The sequence below is a fragment of the Talpa europaea genome (genome assembly GCF_964194135.1).
Source record: "Talpa europaea genome assembly, chromosome: 12".
Taxonomy (NCBI): domain Eukaryota; kingdom Metazoa; phylum Chordata; class Mammalia; order Eulipotyphla; family Talpidae; genus Talpa; species Talpa europaea.
In genome coordinates this window covers 57,429,723-57,446,730 of record NC_140079.1, presented here as the reverse complement: position 1 = coordinate 57,446,730, position 17,008 = coordinate 57,429,723, and positions in this window count along the sequence as shown.

Sequence of the window (17,008 nt, the reverse complement as noted above, 5' to 3'; positions counted from 1 at the left end):
AAGGACTCTGCTAGGAGTAAAGTGAATAAAATTTCATGACTGTACCAATGTTACAGTGCACTAGACATATAGAAGGCCTTTTTGCTGTAAGAGAACTGTGCCCTACACAAACAACTGTAACAAACATTTTAAAAGCATTGTTAGAATATCATAGATATCAGACAGAGGGTATGAAACCCAAATGGTAAACAAAAGCCAGTGGAAAATTCAGATTCACCATGGGGCCAAATGCCAATAATAGCACTGGAACTCTGACACTGCAGCTTGGGTGTATTGCCATACAAAAAGCTCCACCTGAGATACCAGATCTGAAAGAGAGATATATAAGTTCCACCCAGTGCAGTCCACTACCTTCTTAACAAGTAAATGAAAATCCTATCTGGCAAGCCAAAATTAGGACCTCATTCTGCATTAAAAGAGATTAAAGCAAGTCAAGCATGAACTTATAATTTTTATAAAGTCATCAAATACTCATGGAAGCTGTGATGGCATCTAGGTTTTTCTGTGAGTTACATTTGATCCCATTAGAAAAGTTGTGAATTTTAATAATTTCAAAAAGAAATACCTTGACCAGTGTTTTATAGAAGAAATAAAAAACTAGGCGGGGGGAACTGGGGATATCGAGGAATTTAGAATCTTAAGGATTTTAGGTACTATAATTACCAGATTAACAATATAAAATAAGTACAAATGAGTTTTTTGTTTAAGATAGAATGGAAATAAATATGGAACAAAACTCAATCAGGAATTGCTAGAAAAGTCTATATTATAAAACAGTTTTTTGGGGAGTGAAAAATACAAACATTGAAGCTATAAGCATACTTGACAGGCAGATTACAGATGAAGAGACTTATCAAGAAAGCAACAGAGGAGACTCCCTGGTGGCACAAGAGGTTAAGCATCAGCACTACAAAGCAATCTGCAGATACCGCAGCTCGAGTTTGATTCCTGGCCTGGGAGGTGACCCACATGGCACTGGAGACCTCTCCTGACTCGCCCGCTGCTCCCCTCAGCAGTGTATTTCAGTCAAAATGCCTGTTCTGCTCCCTACTCTGTCTCTGGTGAATCCTCTCATCCCACACACTGAACCTCTGGCCTGTACCCCAATTCTTGTATGCATATTTTTTTTTAAAAAAAGAGAAACCAACAGAAAAACAAGAACAAGAAAACCTGTGAAGAAGAAAATTAGAAGTGAGGAGGATAGACTGAGAAGGCCCAAATTCTCATCAGAATCTCAATGAAGAAAAATAAAGGGAAAAATGTATGAAACAACAGTGACCACTATTTTTCTAGAATTATAAATATAAAGAATTCATAAAGGAAAAAACATATATAAAGCAAGAAAAATACAAAGATATCCTCATGCATGCATACATACTGTTGTAAAACAGATGAACACTATAAACAAAAGAAGATTGTAAAAAGAAATCAGGGAAAAACCTGTCACTACAAAGGAATGAAAGCTGATCTGAATACAGACTTCTTGAGACCTACAATGGAAGCCAGAAGACATGAAGTATTATTTGACCATCTGAGAAAAAACAAATAGATTTTCAGTTTAATAAAATCTAAGAAAGTTTACTACCAGCAGGCTTTCATTTAAAGAGACTTCCAAAGGACATTCATTAAGAATAAGGAAAACAGCATAGGTGGGAATGTCTGAGTCACAAGACGGAGCGATATGAAAAGAAACTGATACTGCTACATATTTAGTTAAATCAAAATAAACTTTGTCAAAAATCATAGTAACAATAATAGGAAAAACCACTTCAGAATATATACTTAGAAGCCCAAGGAAGGCAATAAAGACAAATGACAGTACAGAAAACAAGAATAAATCGAATGAGTTAAAATCAAATGATGATTTTGATGAGAATAATGATGGAAATAAACTTATGCTGAAATTGATAGAGAAAAGTAATATTAAAATGGATGATTGAAGGTAACTACAGAAAAAGCAAACATTAAAAGTTTTTAAGAAAATAGTAAATTGTTGGCAACATTGAAAACAGGTGAATTAGGGAAAATCACAGAAAAATATAACTCATTAACATCTAACCTAGTAGGCCTATGTCTGATATAATTCCAATCAAATATTGATAAGGCATTTTGATGTTCTTAACAAATCCATTTAAAATCTATATGAATAAAGATGGAAGAATAGCCAGGACACCCCAAAGACCAAAAAGATTTGAATACCAAAATGTGGTAAAAGCTATGTGATTAAGTCTATGTGGTATTGGTGTTGAAATTAATAGTCTGATCAAAGGACAAAAATACAGAATTTGAAAACATACCCATATCTCCTATACATGCTAATTAGGATACATATATATATTCACCGACAAAAAAATAAAATTTGAGCTATACCTCCTACCATTACAAGATGAATTACAAAGAATTCAATGTAAAACTTCAGAACTGTAACCATTTTAGAATATAGAAAAAATATTTGTAACTTGGTCTAAAATTAGTTTCATAAGTAAGTTCTTAAGGAGCAGTAAGCACATGAAAAATATTAATTTCATCATTTTACAATTAACACCTATTTCAAGTAAATCACAAAGTAAGCAAAAAGACAAAACAGAGTCTGAGGCTGCTGCAACACATTTAACTGACAAAAGAGTACAGTGCAGATACAAAAGTGCAAAAGTATGTGTGTGTGTGTATTCTCCAAACAAAATAGCACACAAATGATAAACACTTAAAGAATGCTCAAGGTCATTAGAAATTCTGGAAATATACTGAAAGAGAAATTTTACCTCATCAAGATTGTACAAACTATTAAATTTAACAATACCAAGTGATAGCAAGAATGTGGATCAGCAAGATTGCTTATGTCTTTCTAATAGAAGAGTTCATGTGTGCAGCCACTTTGGTGCTATTGTAGAGATGAGTATATTCAAATTCTATGATAGGACAATTTGGTATTTTGCTGGAAGAACTCTCTTATAGATACATAATAATACATGAATTAAAATCTTCAAATAACTATTGTGTATAGTAGCAGAAAGCTGTTTATTATCGAAATACCAATTAACAAGAAACAAGAAAATGGGAGAAGTTTATATAGAAGGAACAGCAATATGGTGGCAGAGGTTATATATAACCTTCTCTAAATTGCAACTCACAACTAAATTGCAACATACCAAAACCAATAACTCATAAAGGAAAAAACACATAATTATAGCACACCTTGGAAAAATATCCAGAGGAGGTGTGCCTCAGTGAGCAGCTGAATGGATCAAGTGGGTAGCCCAGGTGGGTGATATGAGCCCCTGAAGCAGTCAGAACTGGCAAGTGGCCCCAATTCCATAAGCCTTTGCAAACCCCAGTGGTTCCCTGTCACTATAGGCCCCTCAGACTCAAGTGATCCCCGAGGCAGATCCTAGAAGAAGCCCACATCTTGTAGGCCCTGTGAAGCAGTAGAGCAGACCCTGCTAAGGTGCACAGATGAAACAGGTCCCTGCAGAGATAATGACAGACCCTGGAGCCAACTTGGTAAGGCTCCGGCAGCAGTGAGCCAAAGGGACAACGTTCAGAAAGATAGTTCCAGGGAAAGGAGTGTGACTGATCACCACCCCTTAAACAGTAGAGATGAGTGCAGACATCAGAAAAGTTGACACCAAGGAGATTTACATTACATCAAATTGGGTAGTTGGAGAGAGGAATCAGTCTTTGGAGTGGTAGTCTGGAATAAGGGACAACTGTGGTAGGGCAGTCAGCTCAAGGAGGCGTCCTGTTGTGGGGAGGGAGGTTGTGTGGAGGCACACTCCCTTGAAAGATGAGAAAACCCTGTGGAGGAGCCGGGGTGTTCTACGCAGGCTGGGCCCAAAGTAAAAATAAAAGAGCCTGCATTTGGATCTGTACTTCCCCTTCCCAAACTCTAGGATTAGTGTTTACCTTATGAGGCAAACTGTGAGCATGGGGACTGCTGATTCTCTCATACCAAACCTCAGAAAGGACAGCAAGGATTCCACAAAATAAAGCCAGTCTCATACCAACACCTGGATCCCTCCTAGTTCCTGCCTAAACCTCTTAATTCAGCAACTACAAAACAGATTTGAGAATATACAGAAGTCAGCAAAGGAATGAATTAAAGAAGGAATTTTAAAAATCAAAGAAAACCACAGCACCACATCTGGGTAAAATAAAATAGTTCAACCTTCCTAAGTTGCTGCTAAAATATTTTAAAAACAATAATTAAACAGGGATACCTCAAGTAGAAAAATGGGCAGACAAAAAAAAAAAAAACATATGGAAATGAGTCCTCAAGAGAGTTTGACATCACAAGGCAAAAACAAGTCTCCAAAATCCAAACACAAAAAGGTGGAAGATTATATGCCTGCATCAGAGAGAGTTCAGAACTGCTATAATAAGCTGAGTTCAAGAGAAAGAAAAATTTTTGAAGGCAACTAGTAGGGGAGGGAGAGCAAGTAACTTACAAAGGTACTACTTACAACACAAATTTCTCAGCAGAAACTGTGCAGGCAAGGAAAGAGTGCAATGATGTATTTAAAATACTCAAATATACTACTGCTATGGGGACTATAACCAAGATGAAAATGCATACATTGTGCAAAAATGAAAAATGATGTAAAAAATATATAAAAGAAAAAAGTAAAATTAAATAAATTAAATATTAATTTATGATTAAAAATAATAAAATACTCGAAGATAAAAACTGTTAGTCAAGAATACTATATCAAGCAAACATCTCTTTCAGATATGAGGGAGGAATATAGGATTTCCCAGACAAACAAAAGCTATTGAGATTTACAAACACTACACATTCCCTGCAAAAATTGTTGAGAAGAGACTTTAGACTATACATTTTTTTCTTACTAAGTCTCCTTTTATTTTTTAAAAATTTATTTATACATACAAGAGCTGGGGTACAGGTCAGAGGTGTGTGGGGTGAGAGGATTCACCAGAGACAGAGTGGGGAACAGAACAGGCAGATTGACTGAAATACACTGCAGAGGGGAGCAGCAGATGAGCCAGGAATGGTTTGCTGCACCATGTGGGTTGCTCCCTGGCCGGCCGGTGACCAAATTTGTGCTGCAGAGGCTCAGGACAGCTTCACAGGTTGTGTCTTAACCCCTTATTTTTATTTATTTATGCACACAAGAACTGGAATGTAAGTCAGAGGTACGAGGGGTGAGAGGATTCACCAGAGAAAAAGCGGAGAACAGAACAGGTGGATCTGCTGAAATATACTGCTGAGGAGAGCAGCAGGCAAAACAGGAGAGGTCTGCTTTGCCCTGTAGGTTAGCTCTCTGGCCAGGGAGTGAACTCTAATTCCCCTTTTAAAGAGAATTTTGCTATTTCATTTGTAATACAGATACCTTATAACAGAGTATTGCTATAGTAATTCCTCCTTTTCATCCTTTTTGACATTGTGCATTTCATTTACACATATGCTATAATCACCAAATATATTGTTAGTATTTACTTTGAACAATTAACTTTTATTTTTTTTAAGATTTTTTTTTTAGATTTATTTATTCATGCATACAAGAACTGGGGTACAGGCCAGATGCGCAGGAGGGTGAGAGGATTCACCAGAGACAGAGTTGGGAGCAAAACAGGCAGATTGACCAAAATACATTGCTGAGGGGAGCAGCAGGCGCCACAGGAGAGGTCTGCTGTGCCATGTGGGGCTTCTCGCCAGCTGGCCGGGATCGAACTTGTGCTGCTGAGGCTGCGGACAGCTTCACAGTGCCGTGCTCAACCGCCTGTGCCACCAAGGGAGGCCCTGAACAATAAACTTTTAGATTAATCAAAGAAAAATAATATCTTGTTTTGACACATTATTTTATTCCGATACCATTCTGATCAAACATCACTCAATAATAAACACTAAATATTATCAGATAATAGATATTGGTTTTCAAACATTACAGCCATAATGCCACAGTTGTTTATGTTCTCACTTAACATAAAATCACTTCCACACCGCACCAAACCATTTATCAGAGTTTTCTTAACTATGAGCTGTGTGAATTTACCAATTTTAGCTGATCGACTATTTTCTTAAAGCTTGAACATCTGTATGGATCTCAGCAGGGGTTTGAGGAAACAGGTCAACCTTTGGCATAGTGCTAAAGTATGGCAAATTGAGGCTTGTGGTAAATCACAGCAGCATTTACCAGTGCTGGATTCTTCTCTGCGCGGTTATGGAGAGATTGAGTCATGGTTCCAGAATGGAAGATTTATTTATATTCAAATGTTTACATTTCCACTTTCTGATGTTCACATTGCTTTATGCAGATTTGTGTCTTTGATGTACATCATTTTTCCTCTCACCAAGTAACTGTTAAAATTACCTGCAAGACAGAAATGGGTTGAGGCTAGATTTCCTTGGTTTTTGTTTAAGATATTATTTTCCCTCCAGTTTTGAAGTATAATTTCACTGGCTATTTAATTTTAGGTTAGTGTTTTTTTTTTAACACTCTAAAATTTCAATTCAGTCTCTTCTTGTTTGTGTGGTTTTTGAAGAGTAGTCCATTGTAATTTTTAGGTAAGGTGCTATTTCTTTTGATTTCTTTCAAGATTTTGTCTTCGGGTTATAGAAGTTTGAATATGATATATTAAATGTAGTGTTTTGTTGTTACTTGTTCTGTCTGCTATCTTCTGAGATCACTGGATCTGTTGTTTGGTACCGTTATTTTGGAAAGTTCATTATTTCTTCAAATATTTCTGCTCTCTTCTCATTCTTGTATTCTCATTATATATAAGCTACATCTTTTGAAGTTGTCCAACATTTTTTGGTTGTGCCATTTTGAGATCATTTTTGTTCATTGTTTTTTTTTTCTTTCTCTTTGTATTTGTTGGGGAAGTTTTACTGAATTATCTTTGGCCTCCATGATTCCTTTTTTGATCATGTACAGTCCACTGATAAACCCATCAGAGGCATTTTCATTTACACTACAGTGGTTTTGATTTCTTATATTTTTTTTAGTCTATCTTAGTATTTCTAACACTTTACTTATATTAAACATTTGTTCTTACATAGCATGTACTTTTATGTTTTTGCCTTTAGAATAATGATCATAGTTTTAACAAAATTCCCTTTCTGATAATTCTGACATCTGTAGTATATCCAAGTCTGCTTCTGAAGCTTGTTTTATCTTTTCAAAGTTTTCTTTTTCCTTTGCCCTTATTTTCATGCATTGTATTTACTGAAACTAAATATGAAGTATTAAGTAGCAAGTATATATCTTAGGGATACAGACTACATTAATGTGGTTAAAAATTTGTGTTCAATGTTTGCTGTAACTATAGGGGCCTTGAGTCTTCGTATTCCTCTAGTATCCATGTTATTTTCTTTCTTCTTGATTTGGGGAGGCCCTAAGAACTCTTCATATCAAGTCTGCATCTTGCAATTCTTTTAGCTATAATCCACTATTTTCTGGATCCCTGTTGGTCAAATGTGGTGGTCAAATGTGGAGAGAGAGGTAGTATTCTATAATCTATAATTACATCTTAGCCTTTTACCAGGCTGTGGCTCTGGGTTGTGACTTACACAAGTGTTTTCTAGCCCTATAGTTTTTCATTATTTTACCCTAAAGTGTGACAGCAAGTATAGGAATGGCTAGGGTGGGAGGAATGCTCTTTCCCAGCTGGGATAATGCTTTGATAAACTTTTTCCCTGGAGGGTGGGTATTCATTATGGAGAATGTTTTGGGTACACCTCCCAGTAATTCTTCTCCCCTTCACACCCTGACAGAGCCACAGGGGTATTTTTTCCTGGTTCTACACTATGAAAAACTCATGGGTTGTTTGCAAGTAAAGCCTATGAACATATGGGGAACCTCTTTGACTGTGATGTCAAGGATTTTCTCACTCTCATGCCAGTCCACACTCAACTATCAACAATTCATTAAAATTGTCATTTAAGTCTTCTCATGAGTTTCTCTGGCAGCTTTTGCTCCAGGAAAGCAGATCTTGGATGTGCCTCTCTAAATGGGCCTGTGTTTTCAGATTACGGGGTGGCAACTAGACTAATAACTCTCAGTTCTCTGATGGTTTCAGAAAAAGTCACTGATTTTCATTTTGTCTGGCTTTTCCATGTCATAAGGGTAAGGATAACAATGTCTGGATTTTTACATGTTTGAGCTGATTGGAAGGTGTAATTGTTATTTTTGTTACAATTATTCCCACTCTCACAATAAAGTAGGCATATTGATTTAAGGGGCATGATGCGGATTTATATTTGTCAGTGGTCAAGTTGCTTTTTACACTTAATGTGCTAAAAAGAAAAGCTCAGACTTCTACCATTTATTTCTCTTATAAGCACTGATTTGAATCTGATTTGTCTTCAGAATGACTATATGTACACTTCTAAAAAATATGATTCTGCTTTACCTCTCTGGAAATCACTATCTAGCAATCCCTTATCTTTTGAGTGAATCTGAAAACCAGAAATAAGCAAAATAGTTCTCTGAACAGTTACTCTAAATGTCAAAACACAGGTGCTAACTTTCTTAAAATATACTTTGACACAGCAAACTATATGCAATGCACATATATTATGAAGCATGATGACCAATACTTTTTTTAAAAGATTTATTTATACAAGAACTGGGGTACAGGCCTGATTTGCAGGAGGGTGAGCGAACTCAACAGAGACAAAGTGGGACACAGAACAGGCAGACTGACAAAATACACTGCTGAGGGAGCAGTGGGCGAGATAGGAGAGGTCTGCTTGCCATGTGGGTTCCTCCGAGGCCAGCGGGGATTGAACCAGCACTGCAGAGGCTGCGGACAGCTTCACAGTGCTGTGCTTAACCACCTGGGCCACCAGGGAGGCCCTGACCAATACTTTTAAAGCTGCGTGCCATCTGCAGGCATGCTAAATTCCTGAAGATAACTGCTGTCTCTCACATGAGGGCATATAATTGATATGTTCTTTGAAAAATATTTTCTTACACATACATATACTTAAATAACATAATCTTGAGTATCCAGGTTTTTAATTTTATTAAAAATATTATGCTGTATGTAATCTCTAATATGCTTTTTCCCCCACTTAATTAATTAGATACTACCTCTATGCCCATGTCATCCTCTGCAAAATGGAGGTAATATTAGTGCTAATCTCATTGTTATTGTCATAAAAATCAAATACCTTATGGTTGACTAACACCAAGAACAGTATCTGTCCTTATGATTTGTTAAAGAAAATATTTATATATTCCTTCACATTGTTGATGTATTTGGAGTTCATCCATTTTTACTTTTATAAAATACTGTATTTTACATATACCATAATTTGATAATCCATTTTCTTTTTTAAAATTAAGGTAACACTGATATGCAACTGTATATGACTTAGGATAATTAAGTTCATACCTCCTCAGATGCATGCCATGACACCAACCTATCACCAAAGCACCTGTAACTCTTCAACACAGACCACTGGGCTCCCTTGCTATTTTGCTCCCACTTCTACCCTCCCAGTCCTTTTAGTAGCTTCAATTCTGCAGTCATAATTCTGTTTTTGTTTGTCTTTTTTCAGTTCCTTTGTTCAGTTTCCCTATATCCCACATGAGTGAAATTATGCAGTCTTTGTCCTTTTGATTTACTTCACTAAGCTTAATATCCTCCATGTTATTGCAAATGGCAAGAGTTTATCTTTCTTTACAGCTGAGTAGTATTCCATTGTGTGTACAGACCACAACTTAATCCACTGCTCCGCTGATGGACACTTAGGTTGTTTCCATAATTTGACTTTTGCAAATAGTGATGCAGTGAACTTGGGAGTGCATAAATCCCTTGGAATTAGTATTTTTGAATTCTTTGGGTTGATATCTAGGAGTGAAATTTCTGCATCATATTTTTAATATTTTGAAGAATCTCCATACTATTTTCCACAGGAGCTCGACCAGTCCACATCTCCACCAACAGGGCTCCATTTTCTCTACACCCTCACCAGCAATTGCTGTTTCTGATTTTCTTGACCTGGCCATTCTCACAGGAGTGAGGTTGATTCTCATTGTGGTTTTGATTTGCATTTCCCTGATGATATATTTTGTTGGACATTTTTTCATACACCTATTGGCCATCTGGTGTCTTTATTAGAGAAGTGTCTATTAGCAATTCTGCCCATTTTTTGATTGGGTTCTTTATTTTCTTTTTGTTGTATGAGCTCTATGTAGATCTCAGATATTAGCCCCTTGTCAGATATAATGCAAAGGCACCCATTTTAAATATGAATACTAAATAGATGAAAAGAAATGGAAACAAGATATACCATGTGAACAGTCAAGAAAGCAGAGGTGTTATTTTAATATTAGTAAGACCTGGCTTCAGAACAAGGAAAATTGTTAAGAATAAAGAGGGAAATCTCATAGTAAAAAAAAAAAAAGTATCAATTCTTAAAAAAAAAATGGAGTGTAAAAGCTTATATAGCTGAAGGAGTAGGCAGATTCACTGTTATACTGAATTTTAACACTCCCTTTTCATTGACTGAGACAATCAAAAAGGTAATCTATAAAATATAGATGATCTAAACAACACGATAAATCAACTTGATAATTTGCATTCATAAAATACGGCATTCAATAGTTGAATGTGTACTCCCCATATACATCACAAGGAATATTCACCAACATAACCCACATTCAGTGCCATAATATAGACCTTAACAAATTTAAAATACTAGAAATCATACAAAGTACATTATAAATTTATAATGACTTTTAACCAGAAATGTATAACTGAAAGATTGCCCGAAAATCTCCAAATATTGGAAATCTAACTGTGCACTCTTACACAATACATAGGTCAAAGAATAAATATCACAGTTAATTTTAGACATTTTTAAATTCAATTAATGAAATGAAAATATAACATCAATATTTGTGAGATGTGAACAAAGCAGTGCATAGGGGAAATATGTACCATTAAATGTGTACCATCAAGTGAGAGTAGCAAAACAAGCCTAAATCAAGCAGAAGGAATAACAAAAATAAATAATAATAATAATAATAATAGAAATCAGTGAAATAAGAATCATAAAAAAATCAATGAAGCCAAAATCTGATCTGAATTTATTTACATCAAGTATGGGTGATAGTCTGAAAACCTATCCATCTATGAACCTGTTAAACACAAGAAGCAAAGCTGTCTTTTGCTCTGCTAAAGGCATAAAATAGTAGTTTTACATATTTACTGGGTTGTCAGAAAAGTCATGATGTATTTTTTCTGTATTTTTTCATGTGTGTCATGACTTTTCCGACAACCCAATATTTGTATAAAAGGAAGAAAATGAAGGGAAAAAATTACCAAACATATTGGAATCCAGTAAGAAAACTCCACTTGGTTCCAAAGCCTTGGAAGAATCCACTGTGATTTTCTGCTATGTCCTCTGGGATCTTGACTCCACTTCCTAGAGTTTCAGTTTCTACGCTTTGAGTTATACTTTCATGTTCATGAAAGGTAGCACATATAAACACCTGACCAATTTATCAGTCAGCATCTTCCTATAGAATTTTGAAGGTCCAAGAATCCTCTTTCATTCTGTACTCTTTCTGTCCTTGTCAGTTCAAGGTAGCAATATTTCTACGGGTATAAATTTTCAAAAGCCGTGTGTGTCTCCTATGCATGTCATGAGAATTCACTCCATTAAACATCAGACTCCTTAACATATACTTCCTGGATAATCTCAATTACTTTTCTGATTCTCCTGAGATGACTAAGAGATCCATAGGCCTAATCTCTTTAAAGAGTTCTCTGCGTGAGTAGATACTATGATTTTCAGAAGCAAAAAGTTATCCAGTCACATCTTTGGTATTCTCTCTAGAGGATGCTTTTTGTGTCTTTTGCAATCTGGAGATGCTGAAAATTCCCTAATCATCATTTTGGGCTCCTTCTTATTTAGCAATTTTTCTCTCAGTCCTTGTTATTCCCCTCACATTTTTGCTATCAGCAGCAAGAAAACTAGACCACACCTTCAACACTTTGCATAGATATCTCTTTAGCTAAATAAAGTTCACTGTTCATAAGCTTTACTTTCCACATGACTGCAGGACATGATTCAGTGCAGCTTTCTGTTACTATATAACAAGGATTTCCTTTCCTCCAGGTTACAACAAATTATTCCTAGCTGAGTCCTCACTGACAGTATGACTCTGACATCCACATTTCTACCATGAGTCTTTTCATAATTATTTATATATTCTCTAAGAACACATGCATATTTCACCACACTACTCACTTCTTTCTAAGTTGTCACTAGCAGCATCATTAACATATGCATTTTTATTAACAGTCTGTTTAAAACAAACTAAGCCTTTTCCCATCATTTTCTGTAGTCATCCAGCCTCTATCCTCTGCCCAATACAAAAGCCAGTAGCCCATTTTTAAGTATCTGTTAACACAGCACATCATTTCCAGGTACTGAAATCTCTATTCATTTCCTATTGCCACTTTAACAGATTACCACAAATTTCATGGTTTAAAACAACAGAAATTACTATCTTACAGTTCCAGTGGTCAGCAGTTCCAGGGTCTCACTGGGTTTAAAGTCAAGATTTTGGTGTCAACAGGGTTACATTCCTTTCTGAAAAGTCTATGGACAATCTCATGTTTTTGCATGTCACTAGATTGCCCATATTTCTTGGCATGTGTGTATGTGTGTGTGCACGTGCATGTTCATGTGTGCGTTGGAGAGGGAATGAAAAGCAGAGGGAAGGAGGGGGAGAGAGAGAGGGAAAGGGGGAAGAGGGAGGGAGGGAGAGAGAGACAGAGAGAGAGAGACAGAGAGAGAGAGAAAGATCCTAATAGACTCCCAACAGCTCAAAGGGAAACAAATTACTAAAGCTCAATCAACTCTATGCTATCCTTAGCTTTGTTTCAACATTTGCAAGAGCCCAAGTAACTGGATTTTCTGGAACATGTTACTCATGGATATGCTTTTTCCAGCCAACCTCATCACATATTTCAGGGTATATTTCCACTAAGATCTTTCTATTTCCCTCCAGTCCCCTATGCATGGCAGTCCCCCAATGGCAGCCCATTACTTGAGAAGTACAAGCTCACTATGATTTATATTCCAGCCGCCTTCTGGAAGGGGCTTTGGTCCAGCTGCACATTTGTATATTCATCGAGGCGTACTCTCTACTCCACAGATTCCTGACAGCTGCAGATGGCAAAGCCATTTTTCATAAGGTGTGTGAGAGGAGGAAAGGGACAAGTTTAAACATCACCTGGAGGAGACAGCAGTTTGGGACTTGATAGAGAATTAGAAATTGATAGGGAGCAGATATCATCTTCACATTCTACTGACATCGACTTACAAATACTGTATGTTTTACCATCATCAATTACTATTAAACATTGTTCAGAATATTCCAAATGCCCTGCAACTGTATTTAGGAGGTTAGAAACAAAGACACTGAAATTTACCTCTCTTTTTCCCTCTATCATTCTTCCAGTATGATCTTGCTGATAGTAAACACTGGAGTGAACAGTTCAAGAACAAAAAGAGAACAAGAAGTTGAAACAGTTGAAGGTATATAGGACGCAAGTTAGGAAAAAAGGAAAGGGTCAGAAACCTACTATTCTTGCCAAGAGTTTACAGACGAGGAATTACCCATGGGTCTTGGCTACAGTCTCTGTAACAGCAGCAGCAGTTGACACATCAAAAACAAAACTGCTGGCCCACAGGACAAGGAATCAATGAACCCACAGCTGAACCAAGAGATATACTTCCACTGATGAGTGATCCTGAATCTTAACAAAGAGAAACCAATGGGCTACCTCTATCAGGGTTGCCCTCCCCTGTCATTCCAAAGTTTATATATCATCTTTCCCACTCTGTCTATATAGAGCCTCATAAGACCCACTTGTACATTTCTTTAGGACCACAAGTAAATTACTCATTTTATTTTTCAGCCCTGATATTATTTAATGCAGCTGTGGGCAGAGACTTGACCCTTCTCAAATAACTTTCCTTCCCCTAAAATGTTGAGGTCATAATAAACATGCTTTGTTTTCTTTGTAATGAGGCAATTCATCATGCATTTTGAAATCTTCCTTTGGTTCATTACCTTAAATTGAGTTAGATTTCCTTCCATTCAAATGCAATTCTTACTGACAAATTAGTTCAAATCCTGGGATCTGCAATTTTAATTTTCTTTCCTTTTCCCTTTATCCTCTTCTTATTTCTTCCAACTATACATTAGTTCATTTCAGCAGATTGAAGGAGACTATTCCATATACTGTTGAGATAGAGCATATATAAACTAGCCACAAGAGGAATAGAGACAGAATGTGAGACAAAGTATATTATCTAGAGTAATGCTAGAAGATCAGCATTCAAGATCTTATTCAAGACTAGCCAAGGCTTCATTCACAAAGGCAGAAGACACTCTATGTTTTATACTACAAAGCCACACAGTGGGTACCCACACAGGAAGACTGCCCTGTTGGGTGGTGGTTGATGTTATTCTATGATAATCAGACTTATACTGAAGATACATGATATTAGAAAAGAATGAATCTTAATGTCATAAAAAAGGATTTCTTCTATCAGAGAAGAAATTTAAGGATCAAAAAGAATCTACTTGGGAGTAGAAAATTCATCATTTATGATTCAAGTGCATTTTCCAGCAACATGATAACTTTTTGTAATAAAAATAGGCTCAAAAAGGAGTCAACTGTTCCTTATACAATACTACCAGGATTTTTAGTTCTCAGCATATAGATTTAAAGTGATGTCAATACGAAGAATATGCTTTCCTCTTTCAGGGACTAAACTGATCCCAGCTTCAGTAGTGGAGAGATGGAACTGGAATCAAAGCATCTTCCTCACCATCACTCTGTTTAAAGAGACAGCCTTACTTAGAGTCAGCAAATACCAGGGCAAAGGAAAGAACCTATTTTTTTTTATCCAGCTTAAATTTAGAATGCCAAAGTTTCCAAAACTCAAGTAGACATGAAGTCAAGTAAACTCACAGACATAAGAGTATGTCCTCATGGGTTTTCTGATAATACAGTTGAGCATTCTATGTGAGAGAAGAAAACCTTGAAGAGTGACACACAAAAAAGATAAATAGAATTAATAAATGAAGAGCTATCAAAAGAAAGAGTGTATTCTTGTGGCTTTCCCTCCAAAGGTTTAAACTATGAACCAGAGACATCCAAACCCTTAATTTTATATAAGAATTAGTGAGGTAAGATCTTAATTCTTGGTCTACTTACTGTGCACTATCTCAGGATACTGCCCCATTCTTGAAAAAAATTGCCAAAACTTTCCCCAGAATTCTAATAAATGCAGCATAGAAAAGGCAGGAATGGCAATGTACAGAAACATGGCAAAAGTTCTGATCAACTTGGGGGCTCTGGAAGGCATGGTGCTGATGAGGGAATATGGGTATCATCAGAACCTCAACTGTGAACCAATATAGTGAGGATTGTAGACCTACTTGCAGAAGACACGCAAAGAATAAGGTCGACCAGGAGGCCAATGGGGCACTTAGCATCACTTCTGCCTGTTAGTACAAAGAAGAGGGGTGGATAACCAGAGTACAGAGGTCCTTATTAATGGCCCTAATTGAGAATTTGATTTGATCCTGGAAAGACGTAAAACTAGAGCTCAAAAATCTAGAATCTATAAAGACCCTGTCAAAACCAATCTTTCATGTTGGAGCCATGTGTGCCTGCCTCTTTCCTAGGACACAGCTGACTTAATCTTAAATAGATTCTTGACCCAAAGTGAGCCTATCAGATCATCTCTTTCATGAATTTGAAGTTGAGACATAGCAAATCTAGATAAAGCATATTGGACATGAGATCTGTGAAGTCAAGTATGAATTATTCATGGAAACTACTTCCTATTCATAAATACCAGGGAAAAGAAAACATGACTTCAAAGAGAAAAGAATGTGGGAATGGGAATACTTGTTGCAAAGAGATGAAAAGAACAGCCTGGAATTTAATTCTTCTAGTTCCTGAGATCTAGTTTTCCTTTTACCCATGAGTTATATAAGTATTCTCTGGTCCCTTTCTTTAAACTAGTTTGAGAGGGTGTCTGTATCTTACAACCGAAGTATTTTTAAGAGAGATGATTTAGATTCCCCTCTCAGTGGCATCAAATTCATGTCCCACCTCATCCACTTGTTAATTAGGGTCAAGGTAGACCAGTCATGACACTCCTACCTTGTGGTAGACGTTAAACACATTGTTATCTCCATTTACATATTTCTAAGAACTCTATTCTTCATATTATTGCATGCAAATATACCTCAATTTGAAGAAAGCATCTTTCTATTTGAAACATTTAGAAAACAATTTTTATTTTTCCTACCGGATCCAAGCCTCAGAGAAAAAAAAAAATCTGTTTCTAATCCTTACACTTCCTTTCACCAGAGGAAGGTGTCACTGCCTTTATATTCCTCTATTCTTCCCCTTCCTGAGGTGGAGTGACCAAAATGATTAAGGTTATGATTAAAGACCTGGACATACATAGATCTGATTTTTCCTGTCTTCCTTCTTTCAGAAGCTGGACTCCCATCAACGAGCATGCCTTCTTCTCTGTTGTCTGATAATATGAAAAAGGTAAGTCTCTCACTTTCTACGAGAAGCCTGAATGGGTTCCAGAGCTTCCAAAGCCTGAATAACTAAGTCTAGGAGTCAATGGTAGACAGTACATTTGTCTGCAGATGTTATCTGCATTATCCAAAATTAATTTTACCAGAAAAAAAAGATCACCTTTTGGATCCCATCTGTTTTAATTCTTGTAGTTTTCTTAATTGGTTTCAAATTTAGAGGATGCTATGCATGGAGTCCTATAAAATGCCAATACTATAATTCAGTTATTTGAAGGAAATAACATCACCTCAAAGCATCTCAGCAATCTTTCTCCTCACCTTATATCCCTCTGTGATCCTGCATTCCTTCATTTGAAGACAATTTAATAACCTAACTCTAGTTGTCCTTGATCCCTTTAGCACCACCATTCTTTTACTCTATTTCACAACTCATTTCTACGACCCTGCCT